A 15102-nucleotide genomic window follows, 5' to 3' on the forward strand; every position below is an offset into this window, starting at 1 on the left:
CAACATGCCCAAGGTGGCAGGTTGTAGCTAAGAAATAGTCTTTAGGGATGTGGGTAAAGGTACAGAGGTGAGAAAAATGAAGCAGACCCTAAGCTGATGGAAAACAGCACAGTTCAATCTAGCCTTTTTTCCATTGACAAGAAATGTAATTTATCAATATAAAAATATATATAGGAAAGGACCCTCTGCAGAATCTGTATTTCTGAAAATTAGTTTAATTTTTCTTTTAGAAAAATTGGTGTTAGTGTTGTTCGAGTCCATCCCCCATGGATGTCTGTGGGAGCACCTCTTGTTCTCGAGTTAACACTGTTCTTGAGTTAACATTTTCATTTACAAGCAGGAAAAGGGGCTGAGCTACCTGCAGAGTGAACCAAGGTTTCTGGGCTTTTTCAAAGCCAACTTTGTGGTTAATCGCTATATACTGTGTGCTACTGGAGTATGTAAAAAGTTGATCTTTTTAAATTTAAGCTGTTATTTTCCTAACTATCTGACAACCCACATAAATTCACAACTGCTTTTATGGTGCTTTTCCATTATTTTTTGTTGCTTGCTAATTACTTTTCTTGCCCAATTTCATTTGCAGTTTGAATAAATAAACTGTTTGGTTCTGCCTTCAGGTTATTGTAGGAATAGTCAATATGCAGCTATAATAAAATCATAAATTTCTTTGAACAGGCAATTTCGAACATATCCTTCCACAGGGTTTTTAAAGTTCTATTATTGTAGGAGAAACTTGCTTAGGAGCTGGAAAGTTTCAATGCTAATTTCTGAAGTTTGGAAGAAATTAAAATAAAATGATGCATAGCTCTATATACTGTATAGGTAGTTTAAATATTTGTGGGCAAGTTAGGTGAAAATGACTCTTTAGCACACTGGAGTGCAGAATACTGAACAATTTTATTGCCTTTTTATCTAAATTCAGGGAAGTTTTAGGCCTCAGTCAATACACTGAGAGGGATCATTAGGAACAGAACTACAGAGCTGACTACAGAAGAGGCCAGATTGCACCATTTTTACATTGGGTAGAAATTTATAACCTGAACACTAGCTTTATTTTCCATGATGATACTTTTGGAATAAAGTGCTACTCTGGCTGATCATATAAAATGGCTTTATTTCTTTTTCCCCTGCACCCCTTCAAGCCACATAAGATTATCTTTATTATTTGGATGGAATTTGTCTCCAAGCCTGCTTAAAAATCTGTAAAATAAATAAATAAAAAGGTGAACCATTAACTTCTGTTAAAGTATATCAAAAATTGCATATTAACATTAAGGATAGGAGGATTCATTAGAAGTAGGAATCATCTTCGTGCTTTTGTCAGTGGGGCAGCAAAGAGAGCAATAAGGTGGCACTCCACCTTCACTTTCTTAGTTATTCTGTTAACGTGTAAAATAACTGTTTCCTACACAGGTTCAGTTACATTGTTCTCCTGGGATCCTTTTTTCATTTGTAATTAGATATTTATTATCATTGTTATACTTTCTAGTGACTATTCACCTGGGTGTTTGGGACTTGGTGGGCTTTGCTACTGCAGACTGGCGAACTTGTGGCTAGCCTTAGAGCCTCTATATCCCTTTCTCAAGTACTTCTTTCCCTCTCCGTTTCCCTCAAGGCTTTGTAATTAGATCATAGAAAAGAAAATGAGAGTTTCAAGTAGCTTTGCAAGTATAAACTCAAAAATAATAAGGCATTAATTTCATTTTGTCTAATATTTGTATCAAGACAAACACATTTGCATTTGTAACAAAAAGCAGTGGGCATGGATTAGCCATGATTTGGTATATCAAAGCACCAAGAGGGATCATTACCACCACTATAAATGCTAAAAATTACTTAGGTATAACTAAACAGTCACAGAGATAATTGCTTTTTAGCTGCCACGCAGCTATTTAATATTCTTTAGAGGTCAGTTTCCTAAGCCATATGTATTACTACAATACGCAAAGGCGGTTTGTAGGAGCTGTGAATAACAGCAATGTATGAAAGACCTTATAATATATAATTGTTAATAGGCCACTAGTGGCTACTACCTCCAGAATAAAAATTAGGATGTCTCATGAAGAGTAATACACAGCTGGTTGATGTTCTGCTGATGTAACATGACCTTGATCTCTGCAATAGAAAAAGAGATCATGGTGAGAAAGAAATTATTTCAGCTTGGTTAGCCTATATTAGTGGCAAAGGATGAGGTAATTTGTCAGGCCACAGCAAAGTTCACTGACTAAAATTTCCTTTCTTCCTCCTCTTTCCTCAAAAGAATAGAGGGCTAGTAGGATCTTTAGCTGTTGCATCTAGAGGAGATTTATAATTGTTGCTCTGTGCTGCTTGCCTAATGTCTAAGCTTTGGGAATATTCCAGTTATGTACTTTTATACCTGCCGTAAGTACAATATTTGGCAAACGCTGAATTAATGGATGTTTAACCAGTTTGGGAGGGGGTTTTAAGGTCAGGGTCACTTCTAAACTTTGCATTCTGCCACAAAATTCCTTTTTGTCCCTTTGTTTCAAGGCAAATGCTTAAACTGGTGTTTCTGCTACTTCAGTAGAAGGCGTGTCAAATAACCAGCCTCCTACAACACGATGGGCCAAAACTCTTGAAAGTTGAAAGCTTGAGCTTGTGAACCCAACGAATGGTGCAGCAGTCTGCAATACTGTATGAGTCCTCAACCTCTGAATGCTGATGTTTTCCGTGCTGCTGCCACTTGAGTGCTGAGAGGAAGTAAAATGTATATCAGTATTTTAAACCTCTCTAGAGGTTAAAGGAGAAGTAGGAAGATGAATAGCCTACAGCACGCTTGTAAATTTTATATGTAAATTACTCTTCTGATGCTGTTACATGCCACATCTGGAGCCTGCGAATCCTTATGGCTGTCCCTATGATCACAAAGGATAGTATTTCTCCCAATTAATGTGTGTCAATGTATATCACAGCTAGTTTTCCATGAAGAGATTATCTAGGCATTGGAGGACGCAGCTGGATTACTGTCCTCGTTTGCTCTGTTACAACGTGTAATCGATTTTGACCACAAAATTTGCAGTGCACTGCTTAAGCCTTGTCACAGGGAGGTTACTCAAAATGCCCAGATGGTGCTTTCCTTCCTTTCCTCCCAGCTGGCCTTTATAAAATCAAGGACCAAACTTTCCTATAAAAAAAGGACCAAAGACAAACCAAGGGAAGGGATGAAGTAATGGTCGCATTTGGTCTCCATACTAAGGTACATTATGCAACTGCCCCTCCAATACATTAGTAAGTATCCAAAGTGCACATGAAGGATGCAAAAAGCAAAGAGTGCCGAAGGGCCAGATTGCTGGACAAAAATGACTCCTAGCATGGGGGGGTTATGCGAGTAACTGAGGGCTCTAACAAGCAACCTCTAGGAGACCTGCTTGGAGCAGGTAAACAAGTCACAGCCCCCACCTGTCCATCCTTGCCCTGTTGCACCCCCCATCACAAATGTGTCAGAAATAAACACATGCTTCTGTCTGAGCTGCTGCAGTTCAGTCCTAAGGATCACTGTAAAGCAGTTTTCAGTGGTCTTTTGAGCTAATAAGCTAAGGTCTAAAGGTCAATGGCTGAAACGTGGGGATAAATTTGCTTAGAGTGGTGGGGCCTTCAGCAGAGGTAAGTCACACAGTCGAGAGCACTAACAGCGTAAACTGCTGCTGCTGAGTGCTTACGAAGAATCATACCAATATGCAGATATGTAGATAATGGGTCTTCTGGTTGCTGACAGGCAGTCAACCAGTAAAGAAATTAGGATAATGGGCAGATGATGTCACATCAGCTTGATGTTATAGAAAATAGGCTTTATTGTACTAATATGTATTGTATGTGTGGTGGGGAGGAGAGGGGGAGTTAAATGAAATTACATGTTGGCTGATGGAGGTCTGTGCTAAAATAAAGTGTAGTGTTCCTGCATGACATTTGACAGAGTACTGCAAAGCATTCGAGAAAGACATGTATTATAGAAAAATCAATGCAGTCTCTACTAAGTGGATTTAAACTAATATATTATGGATTATTATGTTATTAAGGATTAAAACTATCTGTATTAAATGGATTAAAACTAGTGATAACCTCCAGAAGTGATTCTAAAAGCTGATTGCCACAGTATAGATGTTTCCAGCCTGATGGGACAGGTCAATATCGCAGGTTAATATTGCAGTATCTCCTTCAGTGATCTGAAAAAAAATACAAAATCATGATCTATAAAATTTACATATAAGAGTCAGAATTCATAGCTACCATTCTCACCTTCTTCTCTGCCACAAATGTGGAAGTATCATATCTGCACTAGGCCAACCCAGTCTCCTGATTTTCTTGCATAATTCTCACTGTTCTCTTTCTATATCCACATCTTTTCTTTCCCCTCTATTTACTGTTTCACAATGCAAACATACCTTAGTTGCTCCTACACATATATAAGATACACACAGAAATATACACAAGTATGTATTTCTGAAAGAATTCTGCAGGGAAACAATGGATTTAAAAGAAAAAATAACTACAGTAATAATAACACATAAGTGCTTCTCATCCATAAATCTCAAAGCACTCCGCAAGAGAAGGTCGTTATTATATAGAACCTTCAGATCAATAAAAAGCATGAAAAGGCAGAGAAGTGAAACTGCCTGTCCATGATCACTCAGCAAGATGGTGCAATAGCTGGAAATACAACCCAAATGTCATGAGGCAGTGATTAGGGGAGTGCATTGATTCGGAATAAACCTGTGCTGTTGCTGAAAGGAGGAGGGTGAGGGCCTGCTGCCTTTCCTGTGCCTGAGCGTGTGTTCATGCTGCTTATTTGGGAGATGCTTTTGTTTTTGTGTGAATTGATTACCCACCAGACTGGGTCATCAGGCTGGTTTGCCGTGCCATGCCACGCCATGCCATGTCATACCTTCATACTGCCACAGTAGAGAAGGCAGAAAGGAAGCCAAGATTGTCCATTTCTGGCAGTAGCACAGACATGTACAAGATTAAAGTGCCCATCTAACTATGGCCTGCGCCACAATCCCGGCTTCTGTCCATTGAATGACGCAGTCTTCCTAACAGTCTGCACCTAATTAGAGAGAATGTTATTCAGAGAATAAAAAGAAATGCCTTTTTTGCAGCTTTTTAGAAATTACTGCTAAGACTTCTTCATTTAAACTTATTTGCTAACCAAGTATGATATTATGAAACCATCAGGAGTAATCTTGCCTAGAATAACTATCAAAACTTGGTTAATGATTCACACAAATCATGGAGAAGTGGAGGGGGTTAAAATAATATAATGAACTCAAAACCCAATCATTTCTACCAAAGTCTGGAATAAGAAAACCAAACAAACTCAAAGCTATAATAAAACTATTTGAAAGAGTTTCAAGCATCAAAACTCCATAAATTAGTGAAACAAGAAGTTAGTCTGACAAATAAAAGTGCCTCAGCCAACTGTTACTGCAATTAGAAGAATTTTGGAAATAAAGGATGATCTTAGAGACTTTGTTAATTTTAAAATACTTTCTTTTATGAAGATGGTAGGAGAGAGTGCAGGGCTGATAGCAATGAAGGAGAATACATGGTGGTTGAATTATCCCTTACAGAAAACTTTTGAGAACTTTAACTGGCCTTCAGTAGTTGCTAATGTAACCAAATTAGAAAATATTGGGTAATAAAATGTAAAGTAATTAACAAAGACTTAATTGCAAGTTATTGAAAATTTGGGAGCATTAGTATCATTGTGATTGGCGTGGAAGAGTGAAGACTGGAGCAGGGCTCCAGAAGGTGCTGCAGGCAGCAGGGCAGAACGGTGTTTCCGGGCAGAGCGGGTGCCAACATCCGAAGGGCAGGTGAACGCTTCCACTCCATGGCCTTCATTTCAAGCCCGTCATTTTGCCAAACTTGAGCCATGTGATGGAGATTTTCCAAGGTCACCTTCTACTGGTCACTGACATTTTGCAGGGGAAGGATGTTTCATCCAAGCAGGTTCAGGCATGCTCATGAGGATAGGGCAAATGCTTTGTTTATGCATTTCAAGAAATGGCAGCCATTGCCTGGAGAGTTTTGCCATCTTCGTTCTTCAGAGAACAGCCCTGAACTGTTTTTTAGTGAGATGCCTTTGCTAATCTTGCTATTGTGGATATGCACTTTGGCTGTTTTTGTAGAGATCTGGCTAGGTTTTAAAGCTTCTTCTGTGTTCTCAGTTTTTCAGCAGACATTTGTAAAACGCCATTAATTAGGCAAGCCAAGCAATTTCTTTTTCTGGCATTTTCCAGCTTTTCAATATTTGGCTTTGCAAGCAATGGGTTGTTGGGTTTCTTTTACATTATCGTTTGAATGTGCAGCATGCAAAAAAGATATATTAAGGCATAAGAATGCTAATCTGTATTTTGGTGATTACAGAATCACAGAATCGCTGAGGTTGGAAGGCACCTCTGGAGATCATCTAGTCCAACCCCCCTGCTCAAGCAGAGTCACCTAGAGCACATTGCACAGGATTGCATCCAGGCGGGTTTTGAATATCTCCAGAGAAGGAGACTCCACAACCTCTCTGGGCAACCTCTTCCAGTGCTCTGTCACCCTCACAGTGAAAAAGTTTTTCCTCATGTTCAGATGGAACTGTGTGTGTTTCAGTTTGTACCCGTTGCCTCGCGTCCTGTCGCTCAGCACCACTGAATTAGACCATTAGTTTCTTATTTATTGCATGTACCTTTGTAGGAAAGAAAAAATAAAGACAAATCTCATCTCTTTAGTAACTTCTTTCATATGCAGTTAGTCTGATTGCCAGGAGGCAGCGTGAGTAACTTACCAAGAGTCCCAAAGGCTGTGATTTAGCTGTATGCTCAGATTTTTAAATGCACGTAGAAAGGCACATGCCTATTATAATTGTTTTTTTTCTTAGCCTGAGTGTTTAAAATGATGATGTAACTATTTCCCATGTGGCATAGTCAATACCACACTTAGTAGTTAGGTTGCTCATACACACACTTGCACATGCACATGCAAACATCCATGACAAAGTTTCAAGAATTTTTGCCCAGGATCATCTCAAAACCTATAGCAAGTGCTCCCTGTCTTGTTTGAGTGAGATCAGGGTCTAAAGCAATAAAGTCCCCTCACCCTCCAAGTAGATTCTTTATTTTAAACAGAATAGCTGTAGGAGCAAAGCTAGGTACATGGTTGGTGTTTGCATGGTCAGGACTTTAGATATCTGCAATTAGGCATCAGTTATCTAGAATACTCAGCCTTTAGTTTCTATTTTCTTTAACTTTCATTGAAACAAGAACTTTTAGAAGTAGAAACAAAAATATTAATGTCGATTCCAGAACTCTTAGATATATGTGTAACTCCAGCTATGATAATAGGAGACAGACAAAGCCAGACATTATCATTCTATAAAAAGCTTATCAGTAGCTTGATGGGTTTTTTACCCTGATGATTGCATGCTATAAATTGATGTAATCTGACCCTCTTGGGCTTGTATTTTACATATGCCATCATGAACAAAGCTTGATGAACAGTGTCTAAATAAAAATAAATAGTGAAGCCATGAGTACTTCTTTGACTTTGCAATCTAATAATATTTATAGGTCTACTAGCAGCATCTTATGCAGATGTCTGAAATTCTCGTGAAATGTAACTCTGACACTCTGAGACACAGCAAAGCAATAGAAGACTTTAACGTTTCCTATTTGAAATGCTAGTTCTTGAGCGAGCAGGTGGCTCTCTAGCTGTGATGAATACAGGGACTGCTGAACTGAGGAAAGAACACGAGCTCACAGGACGAAAGTTGGTCGCTCTGGGAATCAGTGTGGTGCACCTGAAAAACAGACCGAAGCCTTTGTTGGTTGGACTCAGAATCCTTTGCTTTTAGGTCATGACAGTAAAATTTTCAAACACAAGACTAGATCCACAGAAGTTAACTTTTATTAGGTTCCATGGTGGTCTTCATGGTCTGAATGTAATGTAAGTAAGTATATATAAACCCCTGCTTATGCTAAGCAACTTACTACAGCTCATTTGATCATGTGTAAATCTGTATAAAGACAGAAAGTGGAGCATCTCTCCCACTCCTCCTCAAAAGGGAAACTTATCTAGGGAAGATCTGGACGTGGGATCTCGCTTCTGATTTGAGTTTCAAATCTTGCACGTAGAACTCAGTCATAACTTTGTGACACTTGGTAAGTTGCTAATGCTGCTTTTGGCACAGCCATACTGAGCTGGACTGGAATTACTAAGAGTTATGATGGAATAATATTATTCTACTGGATATTGAGGCTCATCAGTTATGTTTTAATAAGATCCTCAGGATTTGGTCCATTCTTTATTAATGTAGTAAAGCCAGTTAAAATATTTCTCTGTATTTCACAATGTTATATGAAGTGCTGCACTCCATTATGTATTAGAGATATTATTTTCCAGGAAAAATTACTCATTATCAGATGTGAAATATTTAGCATTTCAAATGCAATAATGCTTATTAAATGTATACTAAGAAGTATAACCAAACACTGTAACCAGTCTAGGCCATTAGAATACAATTATATAATAATGAAATCAGGCAGTAATTTATATTCCACAATTTACTGCAGTTTCTGTACTGAAATTAGCAGTTATAAATATAAAAGGACTTCATCATGTAAATAGATTTATGCTTCTGCTTCAGTATGTGCAGAACCAAAGAACAGTAGATTTTGGTTAAAAATATGAGAAAAATTGTCATTAATTCTAGGAAAAGTACTCGGTTCAGTGACTTCATACCTTTTCACTCAAATGTTTTCCCATAAGGATCTCTCTTGTTATATACATCCATCCCAGAGAAACATTGAATGTCTGTTTTAACATATTAAAACATTTTTAAAAGCCCCAATAAAGGTCATGAGAATAATATCCCATATTTAAAAGGAATTCTAATTGCATTGCATGTCAAGATACTTAGTTCCTAGGCTTTATTAATATCATTACGAGGTTTATAATGGCCTCTCTAAACAACTTGTTCCCATTCTTATCTTTGCCTGTATAACCAATCCCATTATATTGATTATGACTGAAAATCAAAGGTTGGAACTGAGCGGTTGTTTTATGAATAGTCCCAGATTTAGCTTCTCTAAACATGAAAGTTTCCCTCATGTCACGCTTTCCTTTAGTGATTAATACATGAGTTGATTCACCTTCCCACAGGAACATTTTCATTCCTGATAGACTTTGACATTTAAAGTGTAAGTCTTCTAGCAACAACATAGGACAAAAACTTCTAGGAGACAGATTTTAAAAAAATATATTAAAAGAAGATGTCACTGAAAGTGTAAAATTGCTCCTGCCTGTGAACTGTGACTAACCCCAGTGGAGGCAGCTTTTCCAGTAGTTGGACTTGGAAATTATTTTGTAATTTAACACTCTCAGGTGTCACTGTTAGATAAAGAATCCTATTCAGCATGCTACAGCATGTCCCTTGCCAGTGTGAAAACCGGAGCCTGATGCAATTCTGATAGGTTAAAGTTCCAAAGCAGAAGTCTGATTCTAATTTTTTTCCCCTTTGGCTAAAAGGTATAATAATAATTTAAGTTTTTACAACGTCTACTACCTTGGAGGCATATACATTAAAAAATACTGAAGTCAAGTATAAACTAGTTTACAGGTAAAAGTTTAAACCCTCTTGGTTCTGATGGAACTTAGTCTCTCCAAAGCAATGTAAGTGGCAATATAAAAAAGTAGGCTGTGTTTTAGAGATTTCTGAAATCACACATTCTCTTTACTGTCTACTTCTGAAATGAAGAAAAAAAGTCTGAGTATATCTGTTTACTTCCTAGAGAAGCCCATCCTATGCTGTGAGACTGACGGAAGGTCATGGGAGATGTTGGTGGGTTTAAGCTCCCTTTGCAGTAACCAGGCAGGGCTTGGTGCATGTCCCAGGTGGGTCTAGAGCAGTTTAATGTGATTAAGCATCAGTACCTTCATATCTTACCATTTTGCTGAGGTAAATCCAGCAAGACTTGTTCACTCTCCCTGTTAAGTGGCGGGAGGGAAAGGTAGAAGAAACAAATGAAAAGATCCCGGTGTATCAAAGAGAGCTCAGCAATTTCCAGCAATTTCCACAGTCACAACTTTCTGCCCAAACGTTGGCGTTTAACCCAGCGAAGGCTCCCGGCTGCCCCTGGTGCCTGGACAGGAGTGGCATGCGTGAAGCTCAGCATCACTGCGTGCTCCACTCGGGGCCGTAGGCACCGGGGCCGCTGCCGCCTCCGCCTGGGCATGGGCCAGGAAAACAGTTTCATGTTTTATTGAAAGTGGCTACATCCACCATAAAAGTGAGAGATTGCAAAATTTGGAATAAAGTTAAGTCTTCCATAAAACAAGAGGGCTATAATAGCTTACTGTGGCTCCGTGTTTTTTTTTCCCCCTTCTGATTCCCTTTCCAGTGCTCTTTTATGTCTTTTATAGTAGCTATGTTTTCCTCAGGGCTGTTTCTTTCTGTAATTTTCAATCTTCTTTAATTGCTTCCAGTTTTTCCCTCTAAAACACTCTCTCAATCTTCAACACATTTTCCCTTTCCCTAATTCAGCTCTTTCTTATCAATCCATCTATATAGCTTTTTATAAGGGTGCCCTTCATCTTGGTATTGAGTGCCATTCTTCAGAACTAAACATAAAATCCCCTTCTGACTAGAAAAGTTTTTAGATGTTTACTAAGCCTGTTATTATTGTTATTATTTAAGCAAACATATAAAAGGAGGGTACTGCTGTTGATCACAAGGGTTATTTCAGGAAATCTACATTAGTCTTGATTTTTGAATTAACTTCCTGACCCTACAGTTAGCCTTTTGGTATTTATCATGTAGACAAACTGTTCTGTCTTTCTATAGGATTCTGTGCAAATATAAGTCATTTTCTATTTCTTCTACATCAGCGACTTCTCAATATGGCACATCAAGAGATGACGCTGTCCTCTAATTCCATTTTCAGTATGTATTTGTTCATATACTTTTTCACTCTCCTCTTCTGCCTGTTTTTATTCCTCTGTCTTTCTCCTTGTTTGTCCCTGATCATATCCTCTTTACATTTTGTGGCTATGGAGCTTGGAACTTAACTCTTCATTGTGCTGATATATCACTGGGTGATAAAATAAAAATGAAAGGTAATTTTAGATTTATACCATCACAACTGAGAGTGAGCTTGGTCCTCTGAGTCTTTGTAGAGGGAAAATTGCTGGGAAACTCTAGTAAATTAGTCTTCTGTAATTCTTTATGTTGATCATCATTGCTAACTAAATGGTAGGGGAAAGTACTCCTGAAATGTAAAAAAATGATTGTTCATATACAAAGTTCTCATTCATCTAGGCTATGAAAAAGCAAAAGAAATACCTCCAAAAAGAGGGTAAGTGAAAGATAAGTTAGAAGGATAGCTTAGTGGTGGAAACGGGATGTGTTCAGTTCTTGGCCATCCAGGAGCACCAGTCATATTTCTCTCCTGGTGAATCAGATTTCTTTTTGTGCTGTGGAAGAGGTGAAATTTTTTAAACGACATGCAGGAAGATAAAGTAGGTAAAGACTCCTCCTTTGTAAAGCTGTAAACTCTTAAGTATGAGAGAATTTTGAAGATATATGTTGGCAAAGTGGAAAATCGCGGATTGCATTTTTGAATCACTGCATCGAGAGTTGCTCTAGAAACAACTCAATAGGCTGCAAGGAAATGAGCTTTGAGAGGCACTGTAATAAGGGCCAGAAGCATTTATTTCACATGCTGGAAAAAAAAAGATTGAGGAGGAGGTAAACTGAGTTATCTAGTCCGATAAGCAAGCAAGAAGATGATCTTTAGAGAAGCATCTAGAGTAGATTTTAAAGGACGAGGTTGCAGGTGTCAGGATCAGAGACTAGGAGATAACAGTGGTTGCAGTTGGAGAGGAGAAGGGGTGGATATGTCTGTTAATAGTCTGGGCAGGGTGGAAAGGTTAATTCCAGAGGGTTTTGCAGGAAGAAGCCTCATGACTTTTATTCAGCCTATGCAGATGAGTCAAAAGCAACAGAAGGTTAAAGTTGAAGTTAAAATTAGAAGTTAAAGCTGCAGAAAAAGCTAGTGGGGGTGTTGATTATAATAATTAATGGGGGGAGCTAAAAGGACATAGATTTGTATTTGACAGAAAAAAAATCAGTGAACATAAGGCAAGAGTATTCTAAATGCCAGGCAACAGCTATATTTATGTATATAACAGTAATTGAACCATACTCTGATGACAGAGTAGCATTCAAATAAAATTAGCCAGCAGTTGTAGCGATAGACTGGTATAGACTAGAATTTGCAATATTGATATGTTCCTTGGCATAATATTTATTCAGAAAACATAGAGGTAATCTAGATGTATAGATATAAATATTTCATTTCATTTTATACTAAATTTTAAGTAAAAATATATATTTATGCTTCTAAAATCTCCTTCTGCTGTAGGCAAATTTAATTTCTTTCTTCTCTCCTTCATCTGTAACATATGTAAGTAATATTAAGGGTGTCTGTGAATGATAAAATTTTCAATATGGAAAGCTAATGGCTCCGGGTGTGTAAGCTCAGAAATCAGCATATTGATTTTCCTCATTTTATCTTTTTTTTTCTTTGCTGCTTGTCAGCTGTTCTCTAGATTGATTTTGTTGTGACCAGATAAAAGTTCTAACCTAATATTAAACTGTTTGCTCTAGGGCTAATTACTACAAAACAAAGTCATAGTCCAAGCTTCTAACAGTGCAAACCTCTCCCTTTCCTTATGTCTTCACTGGCCTACAGTCACTCACTGGGCTCTTAATCAATCCACCAAAGTCCGACACTAGAAGTATGAAATCATAAAATTTTATGAAATACATTTAAAACCAGCATAAACATAACTGAACGTGTCACATGCATTATTTTTAGCATAAAAAAACAAAGAAATTATTCTACTGAAAAATAAATATTTTGGTGTGATATTATACAAGGGATTGTGTTCCTTGGGTGAATCAACTGCTATGTAATTAAGGCCTAGAGCATAATGTCTAACATAATGCAATTCATCACCAAACACAGCAAGATTTGTGATCAAAATAACAAAATATCATTGAAGTAAAAGGATGTAAAGATGCAACAAAAGCCAAAAGGCTACAGTATCCCTGCTCTCCCTCGAGGGATGGTGTTTTTACATCTCAGTTCCAGGGAGCTGGTTTGTATTTCATTGCCTGCTTCCACTCTGAAGACCATTCACATGAGTGAAGGTATTTGTCCTTTGCATTGGTGTCACTCCTATCCAGGAGGGCACATAAAATTTGCAAATCTTTCAGCCCTGTTAACACAAAAGGGGACTTGTCAGCTATCTAAAACTGCACATATTGCTTACATGCATTGCTGGATTGAAGCATGAAGGAGAGAAAAATCAAACTCTGATAATTCCTTCTTTGAGAGTCTACCACTTGAATGCAGAAAAGGAATGATGATGTGCCCATGGTCAATGAAATTTGCTATTGCTTTTGAACTAAAAATCCACAAAGCTTCCACTTTTATTATAAAAAAAGCCCCCAGTGTCTGGGCTAAACAGTCTCTTAACAGGGAAAAGACTAGTATTGTTGGAAATCTATTTTTTCACTGGTGTTTTATGTTCCTTTCACTCTTCTCTCTCTTTCCGTCCCTTTTTTGGGCCCAAGTGTTTTGTTTCCTGACATAGCTCAGCTTTACCACTGTCCGTGAGTGTCATGATACTCCAAAATGTAACTGACGCTGTTTTGTACCTAACATCTATAGCCTAAGATACTTTTGATGATTCACGTTCTTCAGCAATTTTGCTTCCATTTCCTGTCCCTGATATGATGTAAGGGAGACAATCCTTAAAGAAAGAAGTCAGAGATGAGAAAATAGAAAGAAAGTGAAAATTAGCTGAGAGTAGGAACAGGAGTTTTACACATTCATGCAGTTGTAAAAGAGAAAAAGTAGTTTCACAGATTGCCAAGTAGAAAGCATGACACAGAAGGAATTTTCCATGAGAACTGCATAGCACAATATATAAAATTTTTACCCACAGAGGCTCGTTTCTTAATTTAGAGCCAAAACTTACATTCATTTCATGAGTAGAGAAAGAGAACAGAGGCAAAATTACTCTCAGCACCCAGACATGATTCTGTCCCAGCATTTATTCATGGGGCTCAAGGAGGCAATATCTGTTTTTTCAATTAGCCGTTGCTTAAACTTGTGGTCTGCCAACAAAGCTCCATAGAGAGACTCCTTGACTGCCTTCAGTCTTCTGAATCATGTAGTCTACTACATGCAGAGCAGAGGTGCATATCGCCTCTTTTCAAAGACCTGGCACCGTGTCCTCTGGTGCCTTCTGTAAGTCTCCTCTGCCAGCAGAGTGGATCTTATCACTGGCACAGCCAAATTCCTTCAGTCCAAAGGTTTTCATTTGTTTTATGAATTGGTGTATCCTGCTCAGGTTGTATTATGGTCTTCTGACAAAATATACGTTAGAAGGGTTCTGTGATCTCTCACATCTCCATTTCCAAACTATTTGGACTTGTCAGTAGTCCATGTAAATAAGTAGAAATCCAACAGACCATATCATCTCCAGTGGTGTTGGGGCTATTTGAGTGAGTTTTGTTGCTGCTGAGCAGGAAAGAGACAAAGTCTATGACTACCTTCTGAAGAGATTTTTCTCTGAGGTGGTGAGCAGTTATGGACAAGCATTTAGAAAGCTTATGCTGATATTTACTGTTTGATTTGGAAGTTCTGCTTCTTTCTTCTGCTGTAGGCACCTATGTTTTTCAGAATTGCAGAAAGCTGGGCTGGCTGGGCTCTGCCTGGAAGCTGTGCTCCAAAATGTCACATGGCCAGGAGTCACACCGTCCCTTAACTTTCCACCTTACTCTCTACACCTTTGCAAACCAGGGCTATGCCATTATCACTGTCTTCTGACTTCTCAAGTCTGCCCTGCCCCTGCATGTGCAAACTGCACCTATCTGCAGAACAGAGAAAGCCTGCACACCTTTCAAGCCCTGCACTCTCCTGACTCAGTCTCTTATCCACGCAGTCTCCATATCAGCAGCATGAAGGCTCAGATCCAAGACATTCCAGTAGTAGGGAACATAGTACTTAAAACTTGCAAAACTGCAGC

This window comes from Apteryx mantelli, chromosome 8 (genome assembly GCF_036417845.1).
Source record: "Apteryx mantelli isolate bAptMan1 chromosome 8, bAptMan1.hap1, whole genome shotgun sequence".
NCBI lineage: Eukaryota > Metazoa > Chordata > Aves > Apterygiformes > Apterygidae > Apteryx > Apteryx mantelli.